This window comes from Asterias amurensis, chromosome 8 (genome assembly GCF_032118995.1).
Source record: "Asterias amurensis chromosome 8, ASM3211899v1".
NCBI lineage: Eukaryota > Metazoa > Echinodermata > Asteroidea > Forcipulatida > Asteriidae > Asterias > Asterias amurensis.
Genome location: NC_092655.1, coordinates 12,297,082 through 12,312,496, shown reverse-complemented (window position 1 = coordinate 12,312,496; position 15,415 = coordinate 12,297,082). Strand labels below are relative to the sequence as shown.

At 40.6% G+C, this 15,415-nt stretch overlaps 1 pseudogene; it reads right to left on the bottom strand.

Moving 5' to 3' along the window:
• Positions 1–385: 385 nt before the first annotated feature.
• Positions 386–7,400, bottom strand: LOC139941108 (uncharacterized; annotated as a pseudogene).
• Between the last annotated feature and the right edge of the window lie 8,015 nt (positions 7,401–15,415).

Genomic DNA, 15,415 nt, shown 5'->3' with positions numbered 1-15,415 from the left:
TGTTTTTTAGTGACAAACACTCCTGGATAGATTTGCACTTTTTGAATGCCATAGCTCTAATGAAGGATCAACATAAAGAAAAGATAAATTAAAGTTACACTAACTAAACTTCATTTTCAATTTGCACAAAGAAAAATGATGGAACAGGGATTCGGTCCCAAGAGGGTTTAAGTCCTGGTTCAGTCAAACTTTATTTCCACAATCCAAACTCATTTTAAAATATTCCCGGTCAGTTTAAATTCTTGTTGCCTGTCAAACAAATGCAATGACAATGTATCATTTACTGTTATATCAGTAGATCCTTCGGTTGGTTTAGAACTTGTTGTTTTTCATTGTTAAATGGTATGCCCCCCCCCCCACTTTAAAGCAAATCGTAAGTTTTTGATTGTGACTGGCAACATAGACCAATCAAAGGTGTTATTTGAGAGGACGAAACTGCAGGCCTTGAAAGCTCAGGTGGTAGAGTGCTGATATGGTAAAACATAATACCTGAAACAAAAAAATTGAAAACAAAAATACGCTCATCAGTTTCCTTGCACCACTGCCAATCGGGGGTCAAGCTCGGCGCTTCCTCAGTCACCTCCCGTCTTCTTTTGTCCAGTGATGTAGATGCCTCTGGCGGTGGCATGGGATCTGCTGGAGGTGTGAACAGCTCCGCCGGTGGTGCAGAGGACACTGTTGTGGGCTGGAAAAAAAAATACATACTTAATCAGATCATTCATTGTTGAACTAATCTGATGTGCCCACTTACAAAGTAGTGAGGAATAACTGTCTAGAAATTGTCTTTGTCTTCATCTGCCAAATAACCTTGCATACATTTTCATGTTTATTTATGTTTTTATAATCTAACAAGAAGAAAATAACGGCTCTGGGCTGAGTGCTTGGCTGAAGTCGACTGAAAAATACTAAAAACAAAGTTGTCCAACTATTGTCTTTAAGTACATGAATATCAAACTTACCATAGCATCTGCCCCCGTTTCCTCCAAGAAGCAGACTAACTTCTTCATGAATTTTACCTTCCTTGGTGTCACATCTGAAAGTAATTAAAATGGAGAGGTGAAAACATACCAATGTCATTGCTCGAAGATTTAAATGCAGAGTATAATGGGTTTGGGAGATGTTACCATATCCATATGCAACAAATTACTATTAGGCTTATGCAGGCGAACTTTGCAATTTTTTTTAGTTGGATGTGTTGATTGCAGTCCACACCCAGCTAAATAGAAGACCCAGTCACTCACAGACTGAACAGAATACTTAAATGGGAAACCGATGGGAATCCCTGTGCCATTAGTCTGAAGCATAAAAGGCCCATGTAGCGTCTATGGGGTCGCATCGTTTGGATGGCTCGGAGGGACCGAAGGGTGGAAGCCAGGGAGTAATACAGTCTTTGGGTATGTTGGCCATGCGTTTTGTCACAAACGGGTGCCTTTCTCTTTTGACATGGTATGCATTTGTAGATGACAGACTTCACTGCTGCATGGACTTTGATGATCCAGAATCGTTTCAAAATTGGGCGAGTGTTTGTTCATTCCTTTCTTTAACTTTCACGACGATGACACAAAATGTTTCGACCTATTTTGAGAAACATTTAATGAGAAAAGGTAATTTTTTATAAATTATGACTTATGGCATTTACCACACAAATTTGGTTAAGAAATTGTCACATATAGTTTGTGTATTACAGGGAAGAGATATGACTGTGTTGTGATCATTTTCTAATCACTGCCTTCTTGAGATGAAATAGTGTTGTCACTTTTGGAGGTGAACAAATACTTGCCAGAGTCACACTTTCCTAGATTCTTTTCTTGAACCATTGGCATATGTTCATCAGGAGACTGTCGTAGTAGAGTCAGTGACCCGATGAAAGTATTGAACAGGCCGGGAAGGGTTTGTGAAGGAGTGGTAGATGGAAATCTCTTGTAAGTGCCAACAGCTTTCAGGTTGTTGATTGATGGGATATCTTTCGCAATGCCAACATTTGTCCTTGGACATGTTGGAGTTGCTTTCGGTGAACAATACCATCTCTACTCTTCGATCTACATGCGTCTTGTTCAAAACCATATCTTCATAGATGAGTACCGTATTTTGTATGTTCTTGTATGGACCGGTGAGTAGGGCACGCACACTGTTCTTATCTTCCTGAGTGTATGCTGTTTCAGCGGCCTGGCTAGACTTGACTATCTATCTTGATAACTCCATACATCAGGTTCTCCCAGTATCTCTCAAGTGTAATTAAAGCTGCATCGAAGACCTGGTTCTCCTTTGCCAACAAAGCCTCTTTTGTCAAGCGCTGCTGTGTAGGGGGAATCTCACCAGGCAGGCGGTCTGGAAGGTAGACAGTGACAGCTGCATTGGTCAAGACCCCCCAAACATGCTCAATGGGATTCATGGCCGAGTATCCAGGGCAGTATGATGTAGCCATGAGTACATCAAGGGCAGTATGATGTAGTCATGAGTACGCCAAGGGTTAGGTCTTTAAACAGCTTCATGCAGAACCCTTCGTTTGTCATGTGATTTACATTGAAGTCAGCACCACCATCAGCCAATACTAGGTTTCATACCGAAAATTATATTGTACGCTTTCTTTCGACAAAAGAAAGAAAGTCAAATCGAGATATAGTCGAATCGGATGTGTACCTAGCAGTCACCACTAGACCTTTACACTCAAAGGTATGTGTAAACCCGGGCCCCAGGTGAAGGGGGCTGGAGGGTTCTGTAGTCTGGTGTGCATCAGCAGGTGAATGGGAATGCAGGTGATAGGACTCGTCATCAGAGCTGTCTCCGTCATCAATTTGGTGAGTGGGAGGGACGCGTCTGTCCGTAGACCGTAGTTCTCTCTTCTTTCGTGGCTTTGGTAGATCTGTTTGCACTATCTCGGACCATGGAAGAATAAATTTAATAAAATAATTTATTCCTCCATGCTCGGACAGAGGTAGGTGGTTACAGGGGAGGAGTAGGTTCCGATGGAGAACCCTTGTTCTTCCCACTCCCGTCTCTGGCTTCAACTCATAAACTGGCATGCCATCCTGCATCTGTACGGGAAGGACAACTGGCTAACAGGGCAATATCGTCTCTCTCTTCATCCGCGGTTCGTGGTCACAGAACAGGCACACGCCATTTAGTTGGGCATGTTGCTTTCACCAAATGCTGTCCTGGCAAGATCGCCAAGGGTAAACCCCAGGCCCAGGTGAAGGGGGCTGGAGTGTTCTGAAAATAAGGATGAAACAGCCAGTTATGAAGTGATTGTGATCTTATTGTGTTTCCTCACTCACAGTCATCCAGAACATGACTGGCTGTAGGCCATACACAAAACCTATTGAGCTTAAAACAATGGGCCTAAGTGAAAGTCTTGGAACCAATTTGAATAGAAATATATCTTTTACTATTGGACTAAAATAACTAAAATGATGCTAAACTGAGCTATGTAATGTGAGCTTTGAATTAAAGTATAACAAAAATCCACATACATGTACCTGAAAAGAAGGATGAAACGGCCAATTATGAAGTGATCGTGATTTTATTGTGTGTTCTCAATCACAGTCATCCAGAATATGACTGGCTGTAGGCCACACTCAAAACCACATCACTCCCCTATCTGCTGTTCCTCACTGGGAGGTCCAGCATTTGGCTGTCGATAAACTGGTGGGTTAGTGTGAAGGCTCTTAAATTTTTAGGGGGTGGAAATAAACTACTAATATTTTTATCTAGCAAGGGGGCGGTCCCTACATATGTGTTGTATTTTACGACGGTATCTATATTTATCTATACACTATAGTCAAGTATCGGAGCCCAATCAGTGCTAAGTGACACGATGTTGACTTAATGATAGCTGGATTCGGACTACCGCCAGCAGGGCTACACGAGGCTGCCCTGCCAGCGGTCAGGCCTTAGTGGTTTATTATATAACTGCTAAAATGTACAATTCATTACATTGTGATCCGATCTCCAGGAATGGGTCCTTTCTTTCTTTTCTTTGTTGGTGAAATTTTGGCAAGGAGTTTTTTTTTTAAGTTCATTTTTCTGGTGTTCTTTATCTTGACTATATGAAGTGCTTGGTGTGTCTGGGTCTTCCTTATCCATAATGTTGCCGATGATAGTTCGCAAGTTAGTGTCCAGTTCTTTCAAAGTTTGTTTTTTGCCCTGCTTTGTGATGTACATGTAGAACTAATCCCGTCGTTTCAACTTCTGCAGCAAACTAGCCCAGTTACTTGGAATCTTTAGATTCAGGGACATGAGAACTTCTTCTTATATTTTTTTTATGTACATGTTAACATGTTTGACAGGTTTTTTTTTTTGTACCCTGCAACTTGTACAACTCTTTGATCTTTTACACATTATCAACTTATGAGCAATACTTTTTCACAGTGGTTTGACAATGCACTTTCATCTTTACCGCATTCAAATCAATACTATACAAACTCTCTCTCTCTCTCAATGACTTTCCCGTACCAGTTTATCCAGTAAATCTTAAGTTCTGGTAAAAATTGGCTCTACATTTACATAGCATAACGGAATCTTACAATAATTTTCTTCTTGAAATAACAGGAGTAAAGTCCAATTATTAAAAAGCTACTTACAGGTCGTTCTGACGATCCTGGTTTTTGTGGGTCGAGTAATATGTCAGTGTGCCTGGAAAGGGCGTCAGCATTGTCCCTGCTTTTCCCAGGTCGGTTCTTGATATTGAAGTGAAAGTTTGCCAACTGGGCAATAGACGATGTGACCTTTGTTTACATTCGAGCCGCCCTCTGTTGACAAAACACTATATACGTCATGTTTCGCCGGGCACTGAGTTGCGCAGTCATAGTAAGATTGCGTACACTTTCTAGCTGGCTGCCAAAACACAAAGGTTTTGCCCGGTGGTATGCGCACGAATCATGTTGGTTTTCGTGTGACGTCAATGGTCACATCGTCTATACAGCAGTGTTTTACTGCTGTAGTGTGGCTGTATTCAAGTGTACTAGTGGGTTGTGGTCTGTGAACACTAATGTTAGACATTTATATAGCGCTCTTACACAGGGTACCATAGCGCTTAGCAAGAAATTATACAATAAGCAAATAGGACTGATAGCCCACTTCAAGGCGAGGAGCTCCAACTTGAATGCACTGTAGTAGGCGTCATTGCGTTCAGCCCTCCGCCGCCCTCTGCTTGCGTAGGCAATGGCTCGCTCTTTTCCTCCTGACCTTGTTGCTGAGACCGTATTTACACAAGGAACAATCTGAAAGATAAGATGGGAAGGGATGTTGATGGTGTATGGCATGGCAAATCATGGGAAAACATCGTTACAAGAGGGCGCTAACCAAATCTAAACTTTACCTTCAGACAAATAAAGTTTAGCAACCGCGTAAAGCCACCAATTACAACGGTTAGCGTAGGAACTCTGTGTGCTTAAGTACGCATGCAGGCACAGTGCAAATGGTGTTTTAAGAACATTCACGTGCATGATATCATGGTTGAAGGCAACTCGACCAACTTTAAACTGCTGCAACTCTTACGAGGTGCAAGCAGCTATATAGAACCTAAATAGTTCACTGCATATGCTCAGCAAGTATGGCATGCTTAAGTGCTTTGACGCATCAAAATGACATAACCGAGTATACAGTGCTTAATACAGAACTATGAAGGGTATAAACAAGTTACATGTATATTGATTATAGTGTTCATTGTATGTGTTTTTATATAATTCTCCTTAAGATCCTTGTCATGTGATTTGTCGAATTTCATAGAATTTTCTGTCATTTTTTGTGGTGTTAAAGGATTTGGGTACTTTTTGTAACACAAAACACATTGTCCACAGATTTACAATAAACTTACACCGTTTGAAGATAATGATAGTAGAAAACGTACCTTGAAATTATTATTTGCTGAGGTGCTGTAGTTTTTGAGAAACAAGTAAAACAATTTCATGAAAATATGTTTTTACATGCTAAAATAATGTTCGTCTCATGATCACTTTTCATGACATTGTTTTATGGGAAGCTTTCTACCATCATGGTCTTCAAACTGTGTAAGCTTAAAGTAAATCTGTGCACATTGTGTTTTTTTGTCCTACAAAATTACCCAGACCCTTTAATTACACTGTTGCATTTAGACAAAGACTTTAGTCTGACTTGATGTGCAATGTAAACTACTGGATGTACAGGCCTGCTATACTATGTAGTACTGTGGCAGCATTTATCAACTACCAATTACCATTGGAACATGATCAGAGCTGTATATTGAGAGAGTTGCGACATAGAGGGACCAGTTTTCTTTGGTCACGTGGTTGCTGATCGCCATGTTGTCTCCAAATGCAGCACAACCTAATGGGCAGTCTAGTCTGGCACCCCGTGTACGTCCATGCGTTTCTTGAGAACAAAATGGCTTCTAATCGCAAATTGTTGTAACTCTCCCAATATATGGCTCTGGAACAGGTAGCTTTGTACCGCCCTCTGTTGTCCAGCAGAGGATAGGTTTTATTCAATTGATTTTTGTTACAGTTAATGTTCTTAGAATTCTGAATGTGTGGCATAACTTTGATTATTCTGAAATCGACAGAAATCTAATCATTATGTCAGGCCTGGAATTTCATGGAGGACATCCTCCATGACCCTGGTCTCGGCCTTGGCACGTTGGTGTCATTTAAAAGTGTCCCATAGTCTTGAAAATTTTCCAATAGAAGTGCCCTTTGCTAAAAGAAAATGGCCTTGCCCTCCAAAAGATGAAATTACAGGCCTGTATTAGAATTCAGAATTTGTGGAAAAACTGACGTTTCTGAAATTAAAAGAGATGTTGTCACCACTCAAATTTATGCTGCTTGCCTTGCACTTTCAAACCTCGGTCTGACACCCTTTCCTTAGTGGACACTATTTGTAAATGTCAAAGACCAGTCTTCTCACTTAGTGTATCTCAATATATGAATAAAATAACAAACCTGTGAAAATTTGAGCTCAATCGGTCGTTGAAGTTGCGAGATATTAATGAAAGAAAAAACACCCTTGTCACACGAAGTTGTGTGTGTTTAGATGGTTGATTACGAGACCTCAAGTTCTAAATCTGAGGTCTCGAAATCAAAGTCGTGGAAGTCTTTCTCTAAAACTATGGCACTTCAGAAGGAGCCGTTTCTCGCAATGTTTTATACCATAAACCTCTCCCCATTACTCGTCACCAAGTAAGGTTTTATGCCAATAATTATTTTGAGTAATTACCAATAGTGTCCACTGCCTTTAATATAGCAATGATCTTTTTTTGTTTTGAAGGCAGTTATGAACAAAACGGTAGATATTAACTTTTATTAACAATTATTCTTGCCAAAATAGCTATAAGGGCTTTGTCACACAAGGCACCTTGGAGGCAAACAACTGTAGTGTATGTTTCTTGAGATTCCCAGGAATATTATTATGTCAGCATTCAAATGTGAATGGATATTTTTTTTTTTTTTTTTTATTTATTTATTTATTTATTTATTTATTTATTTATTTATTTATTTATTTATTTATTTATTTATTTATTTATTTATTTATTTATTTATTTATTTATTTATTATTTTTTTTTGGGGGGAGATTCCATGGAGTTGGTTGCGTGTACATTGCCTCGTGTGACATGACCCTTAAGGGGGATAACAACTTTTCAATAAAAAAAATATATATATATATATATATTTTTATGGCAGTGTGAACCCATCCTATTTATTCCTTGAAACATCTCACTGGACCAAATGCCATAGACCTTTTTGCAAATTACTCATTGCAAAAGAGCTAAATGTTGAACTAGCTAGACCAGCATGCACCTCATTCAAAACTATAAGTTGACCTAAAGCTGTCCGGTGTTTTAAAAGAAAAAAAAAAAACACATTTGATTTTCTGTCTAGATAAATGGTAGCTTCACTAGTGTAGATGCTAACTTTCAACAAAAGCAATGTTTAATGACAAGTTACACTATTACACTGTTATCAAACGTACTTTAAATACAGTAGGGCAACAACTTATTTGTACTAAGTGCAACAACATGTATTGTAAATATCCATTTGAAATTGTGCATGTATTTACTACCTTTAGTATAGCCTTTAAACACAAAGTGTTTAAGGCGATGCCATAAATGTTTTCACTTGTTCCAGATTGTAAATAAATAAGATTCGCAATTTAATTGACTGTTCCATGGACTGTTTATCTGGTTGTTTTGTTTCTGTCAGTTTCTAACACAAATATAAATGTTGTCGCTTTTTCTCAAGTGAATCTATATGATTTTAGGTACTGGTATGAAATAATCAGAGCAATTGATCTCCGAAAACCAGTGCACTGCCCGTGTGGGTTTGGATAACTGTTTTCAACACAACACATCAACTGGGAGTTACAATACTTCAGGTTAGTTGTACATCCGCTAAAAGCATCTGTGTGCTGTGTAATGTCTGCTCTGGCGATTCCAGTCACCTGGCTGGTAGGTAAGAGGTAAGTAACTTTATCAACACGGGCCCCTGTATCAGTCACTCAGTGACACTCAAGGCACTTTAGTACTTCCTGCAAGGTATGTGGGACTTCGTTTGGGTTATAAGACCTGCTCCTTTTACATAGCACCTTTTAATGGTTTACAAGGTGCTGTGGCGCATCCAGCCAGAAACACATGGGCGAGCCCCTGTTCTTTTTTGATAAGTGCACTGGGTTCTTCTGATCTGACCTCAATCGACTTGACTCCATCAACATGAGGTGTCAACTATCAATTCTTGGCATCCAGTGGTTCCACTTTGTCAGCAGCAATGAAGTCACCCAAAGAACATGTCTGCCCCCAATCAACCAATCTATTCAACGCTGCCGCTCTGCCTTCCTAGGTCATGTCGCTCACTTAGCTGACAACATAATAATATTAATAATATTTGAGTTTATATAGCGCTTTTCCACTCCCGAATGGGTGTCTCAAAGCGCTTCAAATTATTACCCCTGGTCACTGGGCCTTAATTCACTCCTTAAACCATCTCAGCTCCCTGGGGAGTATACAGCCTCATGCAACAAATGCGCTACTCGGCTAAATCAATCACAAGAACCATCTCTGCTCTTACAGGTACCCATTTACCCCTGGGTGGAGAGAAGCATTAATAGTTAAGTGTCTTGCTCAGGGACACAAGTGTCACGACCGGGATTCGAACCCACACACTGCTGAACAGAATCAGCAGAGCTTGAATTCGGTGCTCTTAACCGCTCGGCCACGACACCCCAGCTAAAAAAGCTGTAAGCATCACCATCAACTCCAGGGGAGGCCTAGCAGCAGCTCCTGGGTGGAAGAGACCTAGAGGCTGCCCTCGATCATCCTGGGCCCAACAACTTGGCTGGCCTAACGAAATCGACCATATCTGGCATGAGGCTGTAGGACCTGGACACAGGAGATCGGTGCAACGGACCCTTGCTGTCTCTGCTGCGGTTGATTGATTGATTGATTGTTCTTTTGCGTGCATTACACAACACCTGGGACCAACAGCTTTACGTACCATCTGAAGGACAAAGCAATGGTTAAATGTCTTGCTTAAGGACACAAGTGTTACGACTGGGACTCGAACCCACACTATGCTGATCAGAGACACCAGAGTTTGAATTCAGTGCTCATAACCGCTCAGCCACGCCAATTCCATGTGTGTACATGTGTTTTCTACTGTTTTATTGACCAAAAGAAGTGGTTGTCTTGTTCTTTGAACCCCAGTTAAAAAACGCGATGATCTGTAGGGGGAGAGAGGGGTCCTCAAAATTGATAACTAATGATGATCAGTACTGGTATTGTTTATTAAAGAAGATGTAACTAGAGTGCTGGATTTGAACCAACGACCTCCGGATTAACAAGCCAGTACTCTATCAACTGTTCCATTTATAGCCCTATAAGGTTGGCGGTCTCCCTAGGTTGTCAATAAGTTTGTTCAGGGACAACCGGTCAGCCAATCACACCCAAGTTTACCTGGGAAGCAACAGCCAGGGGATCACCTTCAAGGGTTTGTATTTCAGATGTTAATTGATTAACCAAACTAAATTTACTTGATTTTCTAGATTCTATGATCGATCATGATCAGGCTCTAGATCACCTTCTTCATGTTCCTTTTATCATGTTTCAGTTTTCTGACTAATTTGTCATTGCCAGTACAGTACATTCTGAAAATACCCAATCGCAATGCGCCTTATTTTTGACCGCGTGAGGGCGCTATAAATAGTACTTTTATCACTTCTGGGGGTATACGCGATTCGCCCTGCACAGATTAATAGGCGTTCTGTCACTAGTGTTGTCGCCGTAGTTTCAATTTGCTTTAGAGGTGGATTATAACGGCTCCTTTAAAAGTCTTATTGCCCGTGATGGATTAGATGTCTGTGGTGGTAATGTGTTCCAATGAATGAATATACCCCCGGAAGTGATTGAGAGCGCCCTCGCGCGGTCAAAAATATGGCCCATTGATCAAAGGAGTTCCAATAGCACTTTGATATTTGACCGGTTTCAGAAAATGGTAAACATTTCAATCTTTTAGTTTTCAATAAACATATCGTGTAATCTACCTTGGCATGTTCTATGAAAGTAGGTTATTCCGTTTTACTTAAAGGCAGTGGACACTATTGGTATTTACTTAAAATAGTTATTGGCATAAAACCTTACTTGGTAAAGAATAATGGGGAGAGGTTGATAGTATAAAACATTGTGAGAAACGGCTCCCTCTGAAGTGACCTGGTTTTGAAGAAAGAAGTAATTTTCCACGAATTTGATTTGAGACCTCAAGATTAGAACTTGAGGTCTCGAAATCAAGCATCTGAAAGCACAACTGATAAGGGTGTTTTTTTCTTTCATAGTTCTCTCGCAACTCCGACGACCGATCGCGCTCAACTTTTCACAGGTTTGTTATTTTAGGCATATGTTGAGATACACCAAGTGAGAAGACTGGTCTTTGACAATTACCAATAGTGTCCACTGGCTTTAAATGGCCTACGTTTTCTGAGGGATTTCTGCATGATCACATGCTTTTGTTGACGGCTGCAATCGAAATTAGCAAAGCTGTATGATGTTACATATATTTTCATTTTTTTCTTGTAAATTTATGCTGTATGAATTTCACACTCAGGTACACTGATTATAATTCCACCCTTTTCTCGCTATACAAAGGATGTTGCCATCTAGTCAATAAAAGGCCTAAATGATCCAAGGCTCACTCGGCCACCTTGGTGTTAAAAGCATGTGTGTCATATACCACTCTATGAATCAAGAAAGTACGGAGCTTCAGGAGTGCAATCGAAAGAGAAATATCTCCAGAAAACAAATTCCTTTCTCAGATCCAAGTTTAATAACTTGCGAGGTGGTTAAAAATCACTGTACACCTTTGGTAATAACTTTTTTAGCATAGAAACATATTTGGTAGTGAGCAATGGAGAGCTGTTGATAGTATACAACATTGTAAAAAACGGCTCCCTCTGACTTTTGGTATTGTTATTATGTGGTTAAAGACACTGGACACTATTGGTTGTCAGAGACCAGTCTTGTGTATCTCAACATATAAAATAACAAACCTGTGAAAATTTGAGCTCAATTGGTCGTCCAAGTTGTGAGATAACTATAAAGAAAAAAAACCTTGTCACACGAAGTTGTTTGCTTTCAGATGCTTACTACGAGACCTCCAAATCTTATTCTGAGGTCTCGAAATCAAATTCGTGGAAATTTCTTTCTTTCTCGGAAACTACGTCATTTCAGAGGGAATAGATTGCATCACTCAAGTTGAGATATTACCCGTATAGCACGAGTTTCGTTTAATTTGTGATCACAGTACAAAATCACCAGTAAGTTTTTTTTTAATACTGCTAAAAACCATCATTATGGTTTTGCGCATAAAATTCCAGTTGATCAACAATAATAAAATAGTGCGCCACCAAGAGGTGAGTTTTCTCATTGTTACAGGTTTTCTAAACCACGGTTCTGTCCGCACATTGCCCCTTACAGATGGCGTACACAAGAACTGACAGGGCCGTGTTTTTGATCAGGGCTGATTGAGACTCCTCGAAGTGAGCGCTGCTACCATTCTTCATGAGAGAGATCAGGTTCCAGACTGATAAAGTGGAGCAGTGTTTTTTTTTGTAACTAGCTTCTAGAAGTCTTTTTGATAGCCGGTGTGTTCTGAGGTTCCACTCCTCGCCATTCAAACCCGTTGACTTACTGTGAGAGGCATACACTATTGTAGAACCTTCATACATTTGTGTCACTCGCCATGTGGTTATATTCCTCACTTAAAGGGAAGGTTTTTGGTATAATCACTGTTTAAACTAACGGCATTACAAACTTTTGGCTGTTGACCCAATTCACCTGACGTCATCAACAAAATAATCTTGGATGCGCCATACTGGTGAGCAATATCACTGTGTTAATTCAGTGAAGTGCGCATTTTAGGCGACGCGGCGATTACACGTAAACCAATGGGAGACTTTTGGGACGCTTGATGGCAGCAGACTTACCAGGTTAGATCCATTGTTCTCGGTAATGTGCGCATTCAAACGTAAACAATGGAAATTTACCTGGTAAGTCTGCTGCCGCTTAGCGCTCCAAAGTCTATGGTGAGATTTGCAAAGTGCCGAGTGTGACGTGCGTACAAGGGGTCAATACTTAGTATTTGGTAGTGCAGCAGCTTATGGATAGTATAAAGCATTTTAAGAAACATTTCACTTCGAAGTGGTGTGGTTCCGGATAAATATATCAGTTTGTATCCCTAAAACGTTTTATCAACAGACTAAGGAAAAGTGAACGTTTAACACATGCCAGTAGGTTGTGATAAAGATCACACACTTGGTGTTGTTTAATAATAAGCAGTAATTTGACTTTTAATGTACATACTTTTATTTAATAATGTGGTACCGCGTCTCCTTTGCTTAACAACTTATATTTTATACCTTACACTTTAAACAACATTCACGGTGTTGTTGGGTTTACACACAAAAAAGGGTAAATTGGGTTAATTTGATGATTGAATTTGGTCTGTTTTCTGTAATGTTGTAGTATTTTACATCGAATCCAGGTTGACCTTAAGGTTATTTGATTCAATTAAATCGAAGTGAATAAATAAATTTATAACTGGAAACTAAACACTAAACTTGACCAAATCTCCGGGGGGAGGGGGGGGGGGGGGGCACAGAAACTCCTGCAATACCGCCACAAATGTGATGCGTAACAATTGACATTGGAATAATTCCATTGCTGATGGATTACTCTATGATTATGGCTATCGGGATGTGTTGTGAATATCCATTGTCTTTCATAGGTGGCGCACATTGCTTTAATCCACCGGAATCGGCGGAGAGTGTTTCTTTCAACATTGGGTGCATTCGATTAGCTTCACTGTGTTCACCGGTGTGAGCCCCTAGAATGACGTCAAAGTTATTCGAATGTACAGGGCAGATCGGGGTCGACCCTGGGAAGCTAATCAAATGCACCCATTGCACTCTCCCTGATAAATACCCCATTAAAAAAAACACTCGCTCTTATAGACGATGTGACCTCTGACGTCACTTGAAAACCATAACATGATTCGCGCACCTACCGCCGGGCAAAACCTGTGTGTTTTGGCAGCCAGCTACATATAGGGTTGGTTCGTTTAGCTTCCCTGGGTCGGCCCCGCAGTGCTCACTCGGGTGAGCCCCTGACAAGAGTTAATCGAACGATCACACTCGCCCTGTCGTGGTGACGGCATGCACGTCAGGTCACCCCCAAGTGACCCACTCCGCAAGCAGGGCACTGGGGGCTAACCGGGGTGAGCCCCGTCAAAGCTATTCGAACGTACCGGGGCAGACCGGGGTCGACCCAGGGAAGCTAAACAAACGCACCCGTAGAAAGTGTATGCAGTCTTACCACGACTACGCGTATTTTTGCTCGGCAAAACATGACGTACACAGTGGTTTTTTTTAACAGAGGGCGGTTTGAATGTAAACATAGGTCACATCGTCTATACAGCAGTTGCGAAGAGTGATGATTGGAATACTGGACTAGTGATTGGCGCCCTCTATTATCTGGTGAGTTGATCAAATTAACTGAACATCTGACGTCACTCTTCGAGGCTCGTGAATGACACCATACATACCGTGAGCGAGTCCAAAATCACCTTTCTCCTACACAAACTCCCGGGTCAGAATTGACCCGGATTTGGGTCTTAGGGGGCCAGACCCATTTCTGGGTCTGTTTGACCCCGGAATCTGTGTGAATGTTTGTGACCAAAAATTTGGTTTAAAGCGGGATTTTGATCCGCCGTCGCTATTTCGGTCCCGGTTGGGGGAGTGTTCTGAGTTTTAGGCGATGGGACTGAAAGAAGAAATGAGCCTCACGGGATTGGGACTGCAGTCAAGTCTAGGGACCAAGGAGAGTCTGTCCCCTAAACGGCAAAATGTGAAAACAAATTGTCTGATAGCGCCCTCTTTTGACTAAACTTTCTTCAGCCCATGTGACCGTATTAAAAGAGACACACGATACGATAAGGATCCCTCTACTCTGTGTGTCGAATATTTCCATTAATTTTAATGGAAAAAACTTAAAGGCATGTACACGTATTGGTAGTTGTCAAACACCAGTATTCTCACTTGGTGTATCCCAACATAGGCATCAAATAACAAACCTGTGAAAATTTGAGCTCAATCGGTCATCGAAGTGGCGAGAAAATTATGAAAAAACACCCTTGTTGGACGAATTTGTGTGCTTTCAATTAGGAATAAAAGACTTCTGGCTAGAAGTCTTTTATTATGTTAGTGACAAATTACCACTTTCTCAATGTGCTACTTCAGAGGGAGCCGTTTCTCACAATGATTTATACTACCAACAGCTCTCCAATGCTCATTACCAAGCCAGTTTTTAAGTTAATATTTGTTTTGAGTAATTACTGTACCTTCCCTTTTAAGACAAATATTAGTCAATTTTTTTGGGCAATTTCTAATATCCTGTATACCTATTATATTATCTGTTACTAATACCTTTTCATCTTTCTGTATTTTTTTTTAATCTCACGGCTGTTTAATGTTTGTCTTCAAATAAACACAGAAATTGCGTGTCAATAATCAATCAAGGTATGAAGCAGCTATTTTTCAGTAACTTGGAACAACAATCTAGGACAGTACGAATCAATAGTTAAAACAACAAAAGAAACATCAACATTAACACCACGCAATTATTGATCAAGTCTGATGACGCACTTGAGGTTCCGTCAAAACGACAAAACAATTGGGATTATAATGGGTTGATCACACTGACACTGATTCCAGGCACCGTGGGAAAAAGCAGGTGGGTGAATTCCGGCGAAATCTCAATTAGAATTTAAAGTTGTCGGTATACGTGGAAGCCAATGCAGTTAATTGTATTAAACAAGATCGTTGCAGCGTTAAACATACTAACGAATGGAAGCTCGCCAGAAAACAAATCCTTTTAGTAGTATGAACTTTGTTTTACCCGGGCCTC